Source organism: Lissotriton vulgaris, chromosome 6, assembly GCF_964263255.1.
Source record: "Lissotriton vulgaris chromosome 6, aLisVul1.2, whole genome shotgun sequence".
NCBI classification, from domain to species: domain Eukaryota; kingdom Metazoa; phylum Chordata; class Amphibia; order Caudata; family Salamandridae; genus Lissotriton; species Lissotriton vulgaris.
The window spans coordinates 834,045,326-834,064,158 of record NC_141694.1 but is presented as its reverse complement, the minus strand read 5'-3'; positions in this window follow the sequence as shown (position 1 = coordinate 834,064,158).

Sequence of the window (18,833 nt, the reverse complement as noted above, 5' to 3'; positions counted from 1 at the left end):
ATACTCCGATAGGTCAATACTTCCCACCAGTACTTCTTTATTCAAATCTGGGGTTCCTCCCATGGGTGACAACTGGGCAACAGGAGGTAGTCAGTCTACTGCATCAAGACAACTAAAGCGATTATAATCGCAAAAGGGAACGCCGGTTGGCATAGGGGCTGATCTGCCGTCAAATCTTCTGTTTCTTCCCCTACTGTCAACCCTTGTCCAATCATCCGTGCCTCTTCCGTAGGCCATGCAGTTAGGGGGGAAAAAGAAGGACAATGGCAGTGTCTGGATGGTGGAGGCAAATGACCTATTAAAACCAGCACACATATGGGAGACAGTTCGGGGGTCTCTAAAATTGACTGTTATACAGTCCCCATTTATGATCTTAGCTGTCTTACCCAACCAGGGCAACCTTCTTACCATAATAATTTCACTAGATAAGTGAGCCGGCAAGAGTCTATTCCAGTTTAGCCATCTGACAACCTTATTTTTTAGCGAGCTAAAAGATTCTCCTTCCCCCTCTTCTAAAGCAGGAGCGCCCACCAAAACCACCATAAAACGATTAGCTTCAGGTGGGAGGTCTGGTAGTCGGGATCTTTTAACTCTACACTCTTTTACTAACGCCGGCGGTACAAGGTAACAATCATCAGCATTCCCCTGGTTAACAGTACCACTGGGCAACGGGGCAGGAGTCTGCTTAGGGGGTGCCTGATGTACAAGATTAAAGCCTGGTGGATCAGGCGGTCTACAATTAGGAATGGACGCTCCACCATCTACAGAGGATAATATCCCCCCGGTCTGGCATACAGGGATTAAGGCTACGCCCGGCTTGTTGGCCGTACTTGAGTTTGCTAATAAAGCAGATGTAACTTTCTCAATATTTGCCAATCTAAGTTCAATTTGTTCAATTTTAGCTTCTAAGGGGAATAAAATAGATTTAAATAGCACTCCCAGGCTTTCAATGGACAATTTGTTGCCGGGCTGGGTCCACGAATGGATAACAGGGGGGGCATAGTTAAATCAACCAAACCATTCGCAGATTCTTTTAGCCCCACCGTTGGCCTATCTGATGAATTGCTATCGCTCTGTCGCTTTGCTATTTTAGCTTTACTCCCATCTTTCTTGTTATAAACCTGTTTCCTTTTAGGGATTATCAAGGATTAAATTAATTTCGGGCAAGATTTCATTAACTAAAATGTCCAAGTCCTGCAAATCATTCTCCTCCACTCCAGAAGTAATGTCTTGCTCTGCTATACAAGGGACTGTAATGGCGGTATCCAGATTCCTATCTGGCGTTTTGGCATTTGCAATTGCTCCCATTGAGGATCTTTTATTTACTGTGATTTCCTGTGACAAACGTTTTTCCAAGACAGAGATTTCAGTTTCAAGTAGGGAGTTAGCTCTAATTAAAAACATTTCCATACCTCCCACAATTGAACCTCCAACAATCGATGATTTGCTCCTCAGTTCGCGCCCAGACATGGTTCACAAAGTTAGTAATAGGTTTGCAGTGCCTGAATCAAGAGGGGGGCCCGATCCGGTCCTGACCGGTCAGGAACGGGCAGAAACAGGCCGGCCCTTGGCCCGGGCTTCGCCCGCGCGCGTCCCCGGGCCAGATATGGGGGTGTAGCTTTATAGAAGAGGGACCACACCCATTGCAGCGCGACACACAGGGAAGCAGAGTCCAGCCCCCGATTTGAATGCTCAGAGAGGAGGCGGGAAGAGGACCAGCTGTGGTGAGTTAGACGCACTGCCCGCTGGTCCTCGCAGTCCCGCTACGGGCCTCGTTGGTATTGGGCTCAGGTCCTGTGAGCAGCAGACACCGGGACTCTGTGGATGGCGAGCGGCTCCTGCGGAGCGGGGGCCGCGAGGCGTGGGGTCTGAAGCCAAAAGTAAAGATCCTTGCAGAAAACAGAGTCTGGGGCCAATGCACCACACCCCTTGCAGCGCGACACACAGGGAAGCAGAGTTCAGCCCCCAATTTGAATGCTCAGAGAGGAGGCGGGAAGAGGTCCAGCTGTGGTGAGTTAGACGCACTGCCCACTGGTCCATGCAGTCCCGCTACGGGCCTCGTTGGTATTAGGCTCAGGTCCTGTGAGCAGCAGACACCGGGACTCCCTGGATGGCGAGCGGCTCCCGCGGAGCGGGGGCCGCGAGGCGTGGGGTCTGAAGCCAAAAGTAAAGATCCTTTCAGAAAACAGACAGCCTGATTGATCAAGCTGATATGTGCTCGCAAAGGGCCAGATTCTCAGAATCTGGCCCTTTGCGAGTGCGATTTTTGCATTTGGGATTCATCAACCCAAATGCAAAAATCGATATTACCGAAATCGCATATTTGCGAGGAATTTGATTTAAGGAATCTCTAATAGAGATTCCTTAAATCCAATTCATCAACCAATTAGAAAATGCGAAATCGCAATATTTGGTCGCAATTTACCACCAAGTCTGACTTGGTGGTAAATTGCGAAAAAAGAGTATAAAGCACTTTAGTGCACTTTTTTTCTTTTGCATGTTACACACACACATGTCCTTTGGACATGTGTGTGCGCAACACCTGTTCGAATGTGCATTTAAGGGGTGCTACAGGGTGTCCTTTGGACACCCCTGGCACCCTTCAAATCGCTATCTTTTGGCCCATAGGAATGAATGGGGAGTTTTTCCTTATTTGCGATTAGCAATTTGCTAATCGCAAATAAGGAATTTGTAGGAATCGCATTTTATTTTGCGATTCCTACATGAATACCGTTTTGCGAGTCTCTAATAGCGATTCCTTATGATTCTCCATTAGAGACTCGCAAAACGGTACCTTGATGAATCAGGCTGAGAGTCCGGGGCCAATGCACCACACCCCTTGCAGCGCAACACAACACAGCCCTTGTCCAACACATAGGACTCTGAGCTGCAATGCTGCCTCTGTCCATTTTTTAATTGGTAGAAGGGTCAACTGAGGACTGCCCGTGCGCGTCCCGCGTTGCGCGGGCGGTAGCCAGTAGCATTGTAAAGATAGGAGGGGCCTAACGAGTCTCAGGTGCTCCCGGCGCTGTGGTGTGCAGAGGGCCTGATGGGACTGGTAGTCCTCACGGCTGGCAGGGGGGAGCGCAAAGCAAAGTGGCGTCCTCCTTCTGATGAAGAAAACCCCCAGCAAAGATCTCCAGGCAGGTAAGCAGGGCAGCCCCCACAAAACAACACAGGAACACAGTCCACGCACAAGCCCTCAGCGCAGTGGAGCTGCACCCGTGCTAGCGGGTGCTGCAAGTTGTTATATGCTGTGAGGCTAACGAGCCTCAGGTGCTCCCGGCGCTGTGGGGTGCAGAGGGGCCAGCAAGGATCGCCAGGCAGGTAAGCAAGGCAGCCCCCACAAAACAACACAGCAACACAGTCCATGCACGAGCCCTCGGCGCACCTCTCTATTAATTTATCCTTAATTTCGCAGAAAAGCTTTTTAGTTAATGCAAGCTCCTTTTCACAGTTTTACTTTTCACAGCGTTCACAGCACTTTTTAGGAGCGATACGAAAAGCAAAGCATGCTGGATGTTGTAGTCCAAACCCCAAGGGGGAGGGATGTCTCAACTCGAGCTTGCCAGAAACCAGGCTCTTCCTCTGATTCACAGTTCAAAGTTCAAAGTGCCTGATAATATCACAGCAGAGGGAAAAGAAAAACGTGCTGCTTTTCTCTCCCGCTTTTCTGTACCGCTGCAAGCGATGGTATCGTAGCTTGAAAAACACTCACCCACCCCGGACAAGGGCACTGGCTCGGGAGGCTCAGAGAGAGAGATTATCGTCGCAGCTCACCCAGCCGAACAGTATTGCCAGCACACCAGATTGAAAAGCGCCGACCGATGAAGAAACCGCACTCCACTCAGCCACACAGCATCGGAACCACCGCAGCTCCTGCACCGAAAACCTCAGATTAATGAGAAAATTGGGAAAGCCGGGAGCTCAAGAAATGTTGGACTGACTCCCAGAGCAGGAATATTGTCTCCTAGCAATTCAAGAACTATAGGTATACCCACTATGTGTGAATAAGCTGTGCTAGCTACCCACTGTTCCTGAGCTTGAGACTCTTGACGTCAATCATTGCTGTCAAGTGAACTAAAGACCTCAAATCTGTTGCTCAGTGGTACAGGATTAATAAGGGGGACTGCCTGATAATTACTCTCTCTCCTGTTCAAATCAGCAGCAGGGATGGGGGGGGGTAGAAGAAACCCAGTGATAAAATATTGATAACATCGTTATGGATCCTAAAAGATCTTGCCTGTCAGAGGATATGATCCACCCGTTGGGGAGAAGAAAAACTCACAACAAGACAACCCCCCTCCATACTTTTCATGATCTTTCCCACCCAAGCCACCCTTCTCACCATCCTAAAATTCCGAAAAAGGTGATCCCTCAGCACTGTTTTAGTATTCAAAAAATGGAGAGCTTTGTTTTTAAGTGCCATCCAGTGTTCTTCCCCACCATTAGAGATTTTTGGGACATTTGCCAGAACAACAGAGTATGGGCATGCCTCTGGGGGAAGATAAAGAAATACCTCTTTAGAAGGGCCGTTGCCCAAAGGATCTAATCTCCCAACCGGACCCCTAGGGCCGGGCTTAACTCCTGCTTTGGTACCTATGGCTGGGGCCAGGATATTAATTACTGGGGCCGCTGGGGCTGCAGGTGCCTCACTCAGACCTACACCTGATGGTACGAATACGCTGTTGGGTCGTTCATTGGTAGTTTTTATTCCATTGGAAGGGAGTATATCCTTTGGTAAGAACTCTTCTAAAGCACCAAGTCTACGATCAATTGAGTCCAACTTTTCCATAATAGGAGAAATTAATGCTCTCAGCCTGTCCTCCATGTGTCTAATGAACTCAGAAGTAAAGTCCAGCACAGTGACATCTGGTACTGAAATAGTGGACTTACTCCCTCCTTGTTTGGCAGGGGGGATTACTTGCACCTGCTTTGGTCCTGGGGAGACACAACTACCTCCAGTTACTAGATTTAGTACTGGATTTGAAATCAAGCAGAAAGGATCAATTGAAAGCCTCCTTTCTACAAGCTCTATCTCCTTAGCCACTGCTGTTTCTGCCCATTGGAGATAGGCATCTAGTGTCCCCACTCCCCCAACCCCTGCCCCCCCTTTGCGGCTGGTTTTACTCATATTTTGAAGGATACTATTTATGGTGGCAAAAAAAGAGCAAACCCACTGTACTAAATCAACAACAAATAAATACTAGTACTTAAATTACAAATCAATAGTAATCTAGCAGCTCACTTAGCTATACTTTGGTCCCAGTCCATAGCAAAGATGTTAGGGGGCTGGCCCGGCCCGGCCTCAACCGGCCCCGGACGGCCCGCCCTTTGCCCAGGCTTAGCCCGGCGCCCGCCCTCGCGCGTCTCGCGTTGCGCGGGCGGTAGCCAGTAGTATTGTAAAGATAGGAGGGGTCTAACGAGTCTCAGGTGCTCCCGGCGCTGTGGCGTGCAGAGGGGCTGATGGGACTGGTAGTCCTCACGGCTGGCCGGAGGGAGCGCAAAGCAAGGTGGCGTCCTCCTTCTGATGAAGAAAACCCCCAGCAAAGATCTCCAGGCAGGTAAGCAGGGCAGCCCCCACACAGCAACACAGTCCACGCACGAGCCCTCAGCGCAGCGGAGCGGCACCCGCACCAGCGGGTGCTGCAAGTTGTTATATGCTGTGAGGCTAACGAGCCTCAGGTGCTCCCGGCGCTGTGGCGTGCAGAGGGGCCAGCAAGGATCTCCAGGCAGGTAAGCAAGGCAGCCCCCACAAAACAACACAGCAACACAGTCCACGCAAGAGCCCTCAGCACCGCTCTCTATTAATTTATCCTTAATTTCGCAGAAAAGCTTTTTAGTTAATGCAAGCTCCTTTTCACAGTTTCACTTTTCACAGCATTCACAGCACTTTTTAGGAGCAATACGAAAAGCAAAGCATGCTGGATGTTGTAGTCCAAACCTCAAGGGGAGGGATGTCTCAACTCGAGCTTGCCTCAAACCAGGCTCTTCCTCTGATTCACAGGTCAAAGTTCGAAGTGCCTGATAATATTACAGCAGAGGGGAAAAAAAACGTGCTGCTTTTCTCTCCCGCTTTTCTGTACCGCTGCAAGTGATGGTATCGTAGCTTGAAAAAGACTCACCCAGACTGGACAAGGGCACAGGCTCGGGAGGCTCAGGGAGAGAGAGATTATCGTCGCAGTTCACCGCAGCTCACCCAGCCGAACAGTATTGCCAGCACACCAGATCGAAAAGTGCCGACCAATGAAGAAACCGCACTCCACTCAGCCACACAGCATTGGAACGACCGCAGCTCCTGCACCAAAAACCGCAGATTAATGAGAAAACCGGGAAAGCCGGGAGGTCAAGAACCACGCCAGCTACCTGCCGCCATCAGCCTCGTGGAGGGGAGGAGGAGCAAGAGCAAGGGTCCTGGGGCTGTCAGTAACTCTGTTTCACCAAGGTTTAGAGTGCCTGCAGAGGTCGAAGAGGGGAGGGGATTTTGGCGAGAAGGGGCCCGGGGTGATTAGGGCCTGCACAGCGCTGCAATAAGGGACAACCACACAGTTAGTTATAGTTTGGTGGGAAAACCCAGAGCGGTCTCACATCGTTTATTTTATCTCCTCCGGTCGAGCCCGTCCCGAGGAGTGCATGCTCGATACATTGTTGGGGAAAGCCTGGGTGGCTCTCTACATCCCTCCTTTTCTTTAGTTACTGTCCACGCTAGTCTGCATGCTCAGGGGAATGTGCACATGAAGTCCTTCAGCTTCTGGCTGGGTGCAGGGTTCGGCCGGAGACCACACCTCTGGTTACGGGAGTTGGCGTCACAATGTCTTGGCCGGGCCCTGGAGTGGCCGGCACACTGTCTCTGCCTCCTGCCTGCAGGTGTCTTGGAGTGGAGGTTACAGGTCCTGGCGAGTCGACAGGCGCTTGACATGGAACCTCACTCAGGTCTTCTGTCCCCTCTGCCCACAGACCATCTTGAAGCAAGATACATTCCGGGTGACCACTTGCTATCCCTTCTGTGCGGTGACCATGGTCCTTTGTACCTTGACGACAGTCCATTCTTCCAGTTCGTACGGCGTCCTGAATTTTCAGCCCGGGTGTCTGTCTTTGACCAAGATGCAATCTCCTACTTTCAGCTTTGGTTCTTTTGCTCCTATGACAGCACTGGTCCTCTGATTAGTCACGGCCGTCCTTGCCTGTGTGGCTACGTTGTCTCTCTCTGGAGGTTTCCATGCAGACTCAGTCTGAATGATGTCCTGCAGGGCTCTTTTGAACAGCAGGTGAGGAGGAGCACCCTAGGTGGTACTGTGGGGCGTTTGCCGGTAGGCATCTATAAATTGGTTGAGTGCCAACTCAACATCTTTACCCTGATCCACTGCGATTCGCAGGACTCGGTTAAGGGTCCGCATAAAACGTTCCACCTCTCTGTTGGCTTGAGGCCACAGAGGGGTGCACTTCCTGTGGTGGATCGCCTTGTTTTCCATGTACTCTTGAAACTCGCTGCCTTGGAATAGGGGTCCATTGTCTGACCGGATTTCATCCGGCAGGCCTAGGAGGGCAAATGTCTTGTCCAGGATTTTCTTGACATGGGGAATGCCATGGATGCCACCACTGGAAATTTGGAGAATGAGTCGACGATCGCCAGCATGTGGCGAACGTCAGGGAAACTCCCAAAGTCAATGCTGACCTTAGACCATGAGAGATCGCACTGTTCTTCTGTGATGACTGGGACTGGTGCCGGGTCTCCGCCCATGATGGTGCAAGAGCGACATTGGCGCATGATGTCTTCCACTTGGGTATCCATCGCTGGGATCCAGACTTTGTTTCGTAGCCGAGCTGTGGTTTTCACCATCCCTTGGTGCCCCACATGTACTAGCTGGATGATGCGATCCTGCAGTGTCCTGGGAATCACAATGACGTGCCCCCTCAGAATGACACCCTACTCACCTTCCCTCAGCTCATGTTGGATCTGCCATAGCTGTTGCCGAGCATGGCTCTCTTCTGCCCAGAGCGACTGGGCTCCATCCAGGAAGTGGGTCAACCCATTGTTCATTAGGGCATTCTTCATCCTGGCAAGAGTCTCATCTTCGTCCTTGGCTTGCCCAATTTCCTCTAGTATCATGGCTTTTGGACATGCCTCGTACAAGACCATCTTCACAAATGTTTCCGAGTATGCTATGTCCGTAGGCAGGGCTCGAGCGACCGGCGGCTCGGGGTGCCACAAGAGGTAGTCTTCTGAGTTATGTGCCCCTCGATAGAACACAACCTTGAAGTTGTACGCCTGCAGCTGACCGGCCCACCTTTCGATCCTGGGAGGCGCAAGTCTTGATGACCCTGTGAAAAGTGGGAGCAGCGGCTTGTGGTCCGTCACTACCTGGAACTCCATACAGATAGAGGTGAGAATGCTGACATGCCCACTTTATGGCCAGAGCTTCCCTGAAGGCTGTCATAAGGGACTAGCTTCCATGTTTCTCGGCCATGCTCCTGTACGAGGACAGCTCCTAGACCTACTGGTCTTGTGTCCACCACCAACTCCTTGCGTCGACCCTGGTGGAAGTAGGCCATCACCGTCTTGTCCATGAGGGCCGTCTTGTTGGTATTAAACACAGTGTTTGCAGCTACAGTCCATTCACATTGGCGGTCACTGCAGGTGAGAGCGCGGAGTGGCTCTGACAGAGAGGCCAGGTTCGGAATGAACCTGCCGCAGTAGGTGGCCAGGCCGAGGAAGCAGAACCTCTATGAGGGAGTTCGGGTGCTCACCGCCCAAATGACCATCGCCTACTTGGGGTCCACTCTCAACCCTTCTCTGGTGAGGATGTAGCCAAAGAAGTCGACCGACTCCTGGTAAAAAGAACACTTGGCCCTGTGAAGGGTCAGTCTGCAGTCTTCTAGCCACTGGAGGGTGGCTCGGAGGTGGTTGTGATGTTCTTCCAAGGTGTTCGAGAACACCAGGATGTCGTCATTCAGATTTGTGATGCCCAGCAGACCTGACAGTGCTTCCTGGATGGGATTCTGGAAGACCTCAGCTGCAGACAACACCCCAAAATGCAGTCTTGTGTACCCTTGAAGGGTGACGTGGGTGGAGAATGTGGTGATGTACCTGCTCTCAGTCTCAAGTTCCACTAGATGGTAACCCGCATTCAGGTCCAGCTTGGAGAACCACTTGGCTCAGTTCATGTCCGCCACGATGTCATCCATAGTGGGGGTAAGATGACGGTCAATCTTTACTGCCACCTCTGGGAGCCTCATGTCCACACACAGCCATATGGCACCTGGTTGTTTTGGCTTGGGGGCTATGACCAACAGGGACACCCACAGGGTGGGGCCAGAAACCTTCTCGATGACATCGAGGTCTTCAAGCTTCTTCAGTTCTGCCTCTACTTCCGGGCTGAAGTTGAACGGCACCCTCCTGTGTCTCAGGTCCGTCGGCCTTATGGTGGGGTCAATGTGGAGCTTGAACTGCTTCCCTTTCAGCTTGCCGAGCTCTGTAAACAAGGCCAGGAATTCGTGCAAGATGGCATCGGTGTGAGAGTCGTGGATTTGACGAGCAAAGGAAACCAGACTGAGGTCTTCTGCGGTGTGGCAACTGAGAAGGATGCCTTTCCTCCCTTCAGTGATGTTGAAATGGACCCTCGTGGTATGTTCATCACTTGTAACTTCAGTCTCGATGACCCCTCTGAGCGGTAGAGGATGTGTACCTCCATGGATGTAGATGTCATGGAAACAGCCGTTCGTACTGGCCTGAGTCCATGACATTGACCAATGCGCCTGTATCGATGAGCGCTGGACTGCTGACCCTCCAACCAGGACAGAACACACCGGCGGCGGCCATCGGTGTTTGTCCGACCTGCTGACGAAGGATATGACAAACACCTCATTGTCATCTTCTTCCAGCACGAGGCAGTGTCCAGGTGTTGCTCCTTCATCTTGTGACTGTGCATTGTCGAGTGATACCTGGCGTAGACGTTGCGTAATTCCCCAAGGCCTGGGGAAGGTCTGCCGAGACCGGCCGCTTCTACACACTTTGGCAAAGTGATTCACCTTTCCGCAGTAGGAGCATGTCTTCTCCCTTGCTCTGCACACAGCCATTGATGGATGTTCGACCCAAAAGTTGCCGCACGCCCCACTTGTAGATGGCTGCACTGCAGGGCGGGCCGTATTCGGGCATCGTTGTATGGTCTCGACTCTCTCTTCCTTGATGGTCGCATACTTTAGCGGTGATGGCACTGTGGCGGTCCTGTGTAGGGCCACTTCCATTTCACCCACCCGGGCATCTGAGAGCTTGTAGGACCTGTCCAGGATGAGGATCTCGTCAAGAGAGATCCCCGGCTGTCAAAGCAGCAGTTTCCGTAGCAGCGCTGACCGGCATTCCTGGATGACTTGTCTGCGAATTTCTTCCCTTTGGTCTGTGAAGGCGCATGAGCTTGCCAGCCTGTGCAGCCGCGCATAAAACATGTCCACAGACTTTGTGTCTGACTGCTACGCTTGTCTGAACTTAAAACGTTCAAAGTATGGGTTGAGCTGGGGGTCGAAATGCCTTTTGAGCGCAGCGACCGCATCTTTATAGTCATCATCATTTCCTGTGTTGGGCAATGTCTCAAACAGATCGTAGAGCTTGATGCCACCATAGAAGAGAAGCAGCAACCTTTTCACAACACTGTCTGTCTCTCTGTTGCCCCTAAAATAGTGGTTCAGTCGTCCGATCCACGCTTTCCTTCACGGGCCACCGTGGCCGGGTCAGCTGCCTCGCTGAAAGGTTGTAATGGGGAAACAACCACATGACTGTGCCCTGGTGGCAGACCGTTATTACCTCCGCGTGGTCCGCTCGCTCCGGCCTCCTGGCCATCGGCGCCTGTTGCAGCCGGTGTGCTCATGGTGTCAGTGGGCTTGGGCGCAGTTGCGGTGCCGCGGCGTCTCCCCTAGGGGTCCTGGATGTGAAGCGTATGGTAGCAGGTAGCCACATGACTGGTGGACCTGAGGAGGTGCGATGTGCCGTGTCTGTCTGCCCCTGTCAAGAATGGCTGTCTCTCTGTTTTTCTAGTGGGCTGTATCGCCGAAGAAAGAAGGTGCCCTTTTTCACAGTCTTCCCCTTGGCTGTCAGTATGTGGCCTGTGGGTGCTGGAGGGTTCCCTCCAGGAGCGAGCTGAATGTTTTATTGTCTCTTTTTTTTCCACGGTCAGGCATGAAAACCAGCAGGGCCCACTTGTCCCTCTGTTCGAGATTCACTTTTAATTGCCAGCCGTAATTGAGGCCTGCAGGGCCTAACCGTTCCTCTGTGGCTTTGTTTTCTGCCACTGCTTCCAGCACAGGATGCGCTGGACATGGTGGGTTATTCACTGCCAGGCATGGGCGCCTGAGGCCTGCCGCTCAGCAGCGCGTCACTGAGGCAGTACGTTGGGGCCTGACGGACTCACCGGAGCGTGTGACGCCGTCTTGTGGGACGCACCGCCGATCTGGGCGCGCTCCTCGCAGCCTCCTTGGAACGTGGAGGTGCGGCTTGAAAGCTGCATCGCGGGGCCAGGAGTCGTTGTGGCCGGAGCAAGCCGACACCAGACGTGCCAGCGGTAGGGCAGGTGAGGCAGGTGCAGCGAGGTGGCAGCCTGGGGCACATGAGCACAGCGCAGCCCGCCAATAGCAGGCACGAGGGGGGGCAATGTTTCTTCGACCCGCAGGTGATGGAGTGACGCAGGTGGGTACCGCACACTCAGAAGCAGACACAGTGTTGCAGCGCACCGGGTTTCGACCAGCCTCGTCGCCAATGTTGCGCGGCGGGGTTCACAGTGATAAGGGCCTGCACAGCGATTCAATAAGGGACAACCACACAGTTAGTTATAGTTTGGTGAGAAGACCCCAAGCTGTCTCACTCCGTTTATATTATCTCCTTGAGTCGAGCCGGCCCGAGGGGTGCATGCTCGATACATTGCCGAGGAGAGCCCGGGTGACTCTCTACAGGGGTAACTGTGGGCGGAGCATCAGGGGCAGGAATAACCCGAGGATTGGGTCAGTGGGCGGAGTCAGAGGTGTGGCTAGAAAGAGCAAAGCATACCAATTTTTTGTATGTTTGCCATTGCACTGACCAGTTACAGTTAATAATAGTTAATATAACCAATGGATGCACATGTTTATTTGAGGTTTAATATATGAGTTATTGACATTAAACTGCATTCGCAATGTGGGATACGTTTTCAATCACAGAATGTCTCAAATATGCTTATAAGTAGAATCATAAACCATTAGGATTCGAAACGTAACACATAGGGTGACCAGATGGCATGGGTGCAAATTCAGGACGGTGAGTGTAAAAATTCATGACAAAGGGTCAATATTCAGGACAAAAATTCAGGACAGAAAGTCCAAATTGAGGACAAAACTTTGGGGCAAAAGGTACATTTTACATGCACATCAGTGCCATTGTGAGATGTAAAGCGGCACGCATAGGATGTAGCTAATTGGGACCTGTAGAGCTGGACTAGAGTGCAGTCCTCCGAGTGACCAGCTTTGTGTGTCAGATCGCTTCAGGTATTCCATTTCTGTTCAGCTGCTGATGACTTGCATAGGGGCTGGTACAGTACTGAGTAATGGATAAGGCCCACAGCGGACAGTTCTTGTGTGAGAGTAAGAGCATTAAGCAGGAAAAGGGAGTTATTAACCAGCCTGCATGAGCTATAACTGGAGGAACACTGCTGAGCGTTATTGTATTATTATGGGTCAGCGTGGTTAGATAAGAGTTGACATTACTATATGATACCCTGGCTAGCCATATATCAGCCCTCCTTATTTTACCTGTATATTATAAATAGTATACTGTTTGTGGTGTTTCCTTTCTGTGAGCTGTAAACTGCAGATTTTCACTGATGCACAGAAGTGTGTTACAGACAAGAAACTGTATACACTGCAGAGGCATAATTGTAGGGCAGAAGGAGGCACTATCTTTTACATACAAAACTTTTTCTATTGAATGGAAGCAAAATGCCAACATGCAGTTTTACTGTTAAAATGATATAGCGCACAAATACTAATGTGTGGAAATGTGGTTTCTGGAAATATGTATCATTTGAATATCACCAAGTCCAACTCAGTTTCCAGCACAAACGGATAGCTTGCAGCCTTTGTTTTCGCAGCCCCAAAAAAATTTGGGAAAACACGCTGCATTCCACAACACATTTGTCAATATATATCACTTGTATTGGCTTCTAAAGCATAATAAATGATGACTTTACTATGCACCAGGATAAGACAATCTTTGATGGGGCTCTTCAATGATTCCCTCACTATCACCAACAGTGCCTCTCTCTCACATGTATTTCATTTGTTTTATAGAGCCGCTTATACCAGTGTAGGGTTCTAGAGCACTTTACATCACACACACATACGGAGACAATGATTCATACGTGTGTAAATCAGTGTTAAGAAAGTGTTACATAAGGCAACAGGGACTACAAGGTGTAGGATGCACGTCACCCATACTGGTAGGCATTTTGTAAGAGTGCTTGATCTGAACAAGCTCATACTCAGGATTCAGAACATAACACAGTAGCTTGCTTTGACTTTAATGATAAGAATGTATTACTACACTAACAAACCTTTTTTAGCAACATCAGGATAATGAAAAACTGGGAAGAAAACATAACTTTATAACCTATACCATGCAGCTTGCATGCAGCTCTTTGATGGCAGTTTATAGCTCACTGGCCTAGATCACATATGAAACTTATGAACTGCACAGTAACAAAAGAATCTCAGTGACAAAAGCAGTAACCCACTGAGCTCTGTACACAAAATACTGTTCTTTGATATGCATGGTACATATTCTTTGCAGCAGGCATGTTAACCCTCTGTGTTAACTTCGATGATTGAAAACTGCCACTAAACAAAACTCCCATCTCTTTCCAGGAGGTACATTAGTCACCAGAGTTATCGTGACACTTTTATTGTTCCCTGAAAACTTCTGAATATGCATGGAACTTTGCAGTGCCAGCCCCCATAACAAAACCGCCTCCCAACCCTTTCAGCCTCCCAGGGAAACGCCTGATGCCGGGCACAGCCAATACCACCTTGCTACCAACCTCCAATGGTGCCCCTCATCTTCACATAGACCCTCTATCATGTGTATTTCATTTCTTTTATAGTGCTACTCATCCGAAGTATGTATGGCAGGGAGTCAGAGTGCATTACATCACACACATATTATATAGAGACATTGACTCATAAATGTGAAAGTTAATTTGTAGGAAATGTCACTTAAGACAATGAGGGTTACAAGGTGTAGAAGTCAGATGTTATCCATACTGGTAGGCAGTGGCGTAGCATGGGCGGGCCACAGGGTTCATTGCTCCTGGTGCAATATTCTTTGGGGTGCAAAATTTCACAAGGAAAAAAACTGTGGTGGAAGGGGCTCGAGTCACGTCGGTGCTGTTGTCTGCAAGTGTAGGTTATGTTGTTGTGCCCGCCTTTCCCCGCAGAAGGGCTGCACGGAGCCGCATCATCACACATCTAACATGGCCTTGGGGCAGGTGGAGGGCTGCTAGCTCTGCTTTCCGGTGGCATGGGAGCAGCGCCACCTAGTTGCACAACAGCAGAGCATCCCTTGTGGTACCACAGCTCTGTGCAAGGAATAGGTTTCTGCTTTTTGGCAGGCAGAAGAAGCATTTCAAGCCTGAGTTCCGTGCTTGCTGCCGGAAGTCATGTGTCGGTTTGGGATGGAGGGTTGAGTCAACTGGGGCTTTGGCATCCATTCATTCTTTCATCCATCATTCAGTTTTTCACCATTCATTCTGTCCTTCCATCTTGGGGCCCATCCATATCCAAACCTATTCAACAATTTCCAAAACTATTCATCATCTATCCTCAGATCCATCATTTCACTCATCCATCCCTCCATCCACCCTTTCACTTATCCATCCACCTGTTCACCCTTTTCACTCAGCTGTACACACTTCCACCCATCCATCCATTCATCCATCCAACCATTTACCCTATCACCCATTCAGCTATCTTTTCACTTACTCATCCATCCATTCACCCAGTCACTAATCCGTCCATTTGTCCATGCATTCACCATTTCACTCATCCATCCATCCTTTCTCACAGCTCTTCACCCTCCCTTTCACTCATCTATGCATTCTTTCACTCATCCATCCTTACATCCTTCTTTTCACTCATCCATTCACCCGCCCATCCCGTCAATCATCCATCCATACTTTTACTCATCCATCCTTCCTCCCTTTCTCTCTCCTTCCTCCTTTCACTTAGCCATCTCTTTACCCACCCACCCATCCACTCATGAATCCATCCATTGACTATATAACTCATCTATCCTTTCACTCATTTATCCATCCACCCTTTCACTCATCCATCCATTCTTTTACCCATACCCTACCTTTCACTCACTCATCCACCCTTACATCCCCCCTTTTATTCACCCGTCCATCCATTCACCCTTTCAGTTATGAATTCATCAATCCATCCATCATTTCACTCATCCATCCACCCATTCACTCAACCATCATCCACCATTTCACTCATCAATCCATCCTATCACTCACCCATCTACCCTTTTACCCATCCAGCCACACTTTTACCCATACATCAGCCAAACCACCCACACTTGCACCATTCCACCCCTACATCTATTTATGTACCCTGTCTCTCATCCATCCTTCCAATCACTCATCCATATTTTCTCTCAATATCCTTCCCTTCACCCTTTCACTCATCCATTCATCCTTTCACTAATCCATTAAGTCATTCACCCTTTGCTTCAGATACTTACTCAATCACCTTTTCATATTAATTATGAGCTGAGACTTTGTCTGCAGGGTTGCAGACAGAAGAGGCCTATCAAGAACTTCACCCTTGCTGTAATTCCTAAAGCAAGTGGTGGGGTGGGTGAGGGTTCACTATACTGTTGCACAGAGGCAATCTGAAAACTTGGAAGTCATGAGTCACGCATGATGCACAGTGCCAGGACGTGAGGCACTGTGACGTGGTGTTGTTTCCAGGGCTTTAAGTGGGATGAACAAACTGGGGGGGTCTCTCCAAAGGGCGTGTCTGATATACTTAAGGGCGTAGCATAAAATAAATACGCTAAAAATCTGTGCTTAGTATAGTGTGCTGCCTGACTGATATTCTGCTTTGCTGTTATTGCATCCAGATATATAATACATTACACCTACAAAAAGCCAGGACTATTGGCTTTGTCAATGGTTGTTATTTGCATGAAATAAAAAAGCAACTATGGCTTCATTGAATACAATATTGAAAATGCTTCAGTTACAAAATGATAAGACTGTGAAAGAACTCTAAAAACTTCTTTTTAACCTCTTTCACTGGCTTCTTTTCATGAACTGGATTCTGTACATGTCTTCCATCTGGTTAGGTACAACATATTTTTCATTATGTACTGTTTTAACAGAATGCCCTGCCTTAGACCGAAGCAGAAGGAGGCACACCACATGCTTTAACAGCCCAGACTGGCTCATTGTCATTGTGTATGTGACAATCATCCTGCAGACAGAATGACAATGGGCAGGTTGGGGCTGCTCTTTTGCTCAGAGGAAGAGTGCAAGGCAGCCCCATCAAGGCGCTGAGGCTTCTCACAGGAGAACAGTGCCGCTCCCTGCAATGCCCAAAATTACAGACCAACGGCGTCCGTAAAAAGGATTATCGCGGACAACAGACATGAGATCCAAATCACGGACGGTTGGTCACCCTAGTAACACAGTGGTTGGATTTACTAATAAGAATGAATTTCTACCTAAACAAACCCATTTTAGCTGTATTAGGATAATGAAAGACTGGGAAAAAAACATAACTTCCAAACCTGCACCATGCAGTTTGCATGCAGCTCTTTGATAGTAGGTCTTAGCTCGCAGTACTAAATTTATTATGATTGTAAGTTATGCACTGCAAGGAACTAAAGGATCTCTGTGACTAAAGCAGTCACCCACTGAGCTGTGCACAATAAATACAGTTCTGTGATCTGTATGGTACCCGTTCTTTACAGCAGGCATATTAACCCTCTGAGCTACAATAGAGGAGTCAAAACTGCCAAAGGACAAAACTCTGATCTCACTCCAACAGGAAAACAAACCACCAGATATATCAATCTTGACACTTTTAATGTTGCAGGAGAACTGCTGGGTTTACAAGGAACTCTGCAGTGATATATACGTTTTTGAGAGTGAGAAATGAGTTATTGTGCAGGACTGACCTGCTGTTTTTTTTACTGGGGGCCGGTTTTGCAGCCTCCAGTACCAACACCAGCCTCCCACCCCTCCAGACTCCCGCCCGACGCCCAGTACGCAAGCCCGCCCTTGGTGCCTGGGCCTTTTTGTTCGCTGTCACAAAGCTGGACACCTCGGACTGCTTTTATTTCATATCCTTAAAAAATGTAAACAATATGTTTTAAAAATGCCACATCCCTGAACACAGACTGAATAGCAGTACATATTTTATCAAATAAAATAATGAAAACAACTGATAAAACATTAAACGTTTTCCACAATTATTATTTTTTTTTAAGCGCTAAGGTTTGAGCACAGTCTGCCACAAATTCCACACTGGAGTCCTCTTCCTTTCCTGGAGGCATCATGGGTCTGGGTGAGTCCGAAAATAAAGGGCAGATGAGGTCAAGCGCGGGGCCACCAATGCATCCTGATTGTGACCATTGTATTGGTCAGAGTGGGGGCAGGCGGGTATCATCTTCACTAAATGAGGTATATCACTGCAGCAGCAAGGCCATAATCGGTAGTTGCCATTTTTGCACGCTAACCTAAGATTAACGGCCCCTTCAGTATTGCTTAGCAGGCGCCTGTCCTCCAGATACAGAGGGGAAGGGGGAGGAAGTTGTGGGCACTGCAGAGACCTTCCTTGGTATACAATACACAGTGCTGGATGATCACGCTATCATTTTTAAGTTCAGATCATTCCTGCCGTCCTGGAATGCACTTTTAAAATAAAGAAGTTGGGGAACGGACTGTATTATATTTAAATAAGTAGGGGCACGCCGTGCCTTTCTGATCCCGCCCACTGAGTCTCAGGAGACTTTTACTTTTGTGAAGGAGTTTTATATAGCACAAACTTGACCTAAAGTATCAGATATCAGAGTGTTTTACATGAGCACCAGTTGTGTTACATGAGGACACATTGATTGTTTTTTGTTAGGCACAGGGAGATTAAGTGATTTGCCCAGAATCACAGGATGTTGAGCGTCCTTGCCGAGACTCGAACCTGGTTCCCCAAATTTGAGGTCGACCACCCTAGCCTTCAGGTAACATCCTCTCCTCTTGTTCTGTTTTGGATGTATGTGCTATTATGATGGCATAGGTGAACGGGGACTCCCTGTGATACTTTAAGGTCTAGAGGAGGGAGTGACAGTCTATAACAAACAATGAGGGGAACCTCTATGCTGACCTATATTCCTTTACATCTGAGCATTAAAGTCTCTACAAGGTTACAATTACGATGCTGCATAGGAACAAGAGATAATTCATTAAGACATGGAATGTGTATTTGATTTCTTTCATTTATTTTATATCTTTTGCATAACAAGTTATTTTTTTCATTTTCTAGTGATCGTTTTATCAAAGTTACAAAACAGTGACATGGTAACATATGTATATATAATTAAAAAATGCATGGTTGGATCATCCTCCGATAGACTCCTCAGAGTATGGCTAGAACCCGTTATCTTATTTCTTCCTTTTTGTTTTGAGGGTTAGCAGTTTTTAGTACTCATTTCCTTTCCTTCTCCAGATTATGATTTCTGATTGAAACTGAGGATGTCTGATGCGTACGGCCAAACGCATCAGACAAAACAAAAAGGAAGAAATAAGATAACGGGT